Source organism: Ovis canadensis, chromosome 15, assembly GCF_042477335.2.
Source record: "Ovis canadensis isolate MfBH-ARS-UI-01 breed Bighorn chromosome 15, ARS-UI_OviCan_v2, whole genome shotgun sequence".
Lineage (NCBI taxonomy): Eukaryota > Metazoa > Chordata > Mammalia > Artiodactyla > Bovidae > Ovis > Ovis canadensis.
Window position 1 is genome coordinate 57,992,942 of NC_091259.1, and position 1,783 is coordinate 57,994,724.

The following is a 1,783-nucleotide window of genomic DNA, read 5'->3' on the forward strand; positions in this document are numbered from 1 at the left end:
ATAAAACAAAAAGATGAAACATATGATGTCAAATAGTAAATGAATATGTGTGTGGCGGGGGGTGGGGGGGGGGGAATGCAGAGTTATTAAAATAGACTGGAATTTAAGATTGCTGTTGTTATTCAATCGCTAAGTCATGTCCAACATTTTGCGGCCCATGGACCACACCATTGCAGGTTTCCCTATCCTTCACTATTTCCTGGAGTTTGCTTAAATCATGTCCATTGCGTCAGTGATGCCATCCAACCATCTCATCCTCTGTCGTCCCCTTCTCCTCCTGTCCTCCATTCTCCCCAGCATCAGAGTCTTTGCCAATGAGTCAGCTCTTCAGATCAGTGGCCAAAGTATTGGAGCTTCAGCTTCAGCATCAGTCCTTCCACGAATATTCAGGGTTGATTTCTTTTAGGATTGACTTCTTTTAGGATTGACTGATTTCCTTGCTGTTCAAGGGACACTCAAGTGTCTTCTTGGCACCACAGTTCAAAAGCATCACTTCTTCGAAGCTCAGCCTTCTTCATGGTCCCACTCTGCCATCCGTACATGACTACCGGAAAAACCATACAACTCAGTAGGTTTTGTAAACATTCTGTTAGGAATCCCTGAGACTCATTGACAGGCTGCAGAAGTACCCCACATCTATTAACACTTCCCAGTGCTTTTAGGGTCATTAGAATTTTTGCTCTTTCAAACCTACTCTGCTCAGTTGACCACCCTTCCAACTGGACCATGTCCCTTTTCTTGACCACATACAGCTATTAACTTGTATAAGTTTTGGAGTAATTTATCATGTCTACCTTTTAAAATGACTTTACTACAATATATTTGTTTTTAAAATTTTTTATTTTTTTAAATTATGAAAGTATGATAACACAATTACAGGAGACTTGGGAAATACATGTAGTTCTTCTATATATTGTAATTATTTTTTTAAGTAGGTAAATTAAGATTTTAGTTGGAGCTTCAATATCAAACTCTTAAAAATTAATAGAATGAATATACAGAGAAGGAGAAGGATATAGTAGACCTGAAAGGCACTGTGAACCAATTCAACATATTTGAAATTTATACAATTTTTCACACATCAGTAGCATACAAATTCTATTCAAGTCCCTATAGACTGTAAGTTAGGGGGTCCTGGAATATATCTAGGGACATAAAGCAAGGTGCAAAACTTTTATGTTCTAAAGGTATTGAAATCATACAGAATCTCTTCTTTTATCACTGTGAAATTATGTTAGAAGTCAATATTAAAATATATTTGAAAATAACCCACACATTTTCAAGTGCAATGTGACATTTACCAAGAGAGATTTTGAACTTAGCCTTCAAAAGCCTCAATAAGTAAGACTGAGAAAAGCACCAAGGGTGATTGCAAGGAAGTATTTAAATGAGAAATTATAATCAAAATGAGAAATTAATATTAAAGATACCTTAAATAAAATCCTTTGTATTTAGAAATTAAATGTCCACTTTTAAATGATGGGTGTATCTAAGAGGGCCATAACTAGGAAAATTAGAAATTGTTTGTAATAGAATAAAAGTGAAAACAGAATTTGTTTCATGAGGCTGAAGCTTCTCAGTGCAATTCAATACATTATGGGGTCTTGAATAAGGTATGAAAACAAATAATGGACAGTATCATAAAATTTTGTGAAATTTGAACCAAATCTGTGGTGGTGGTGGTGGTTTAGTCGCTAAGTCATGTCCGACTCTTGCGAACCCGTGGACTGTAGCCTGCCAGGCTCCTCTGTCAATGGGATTTTCCAGGCAAGAACACTGGAGT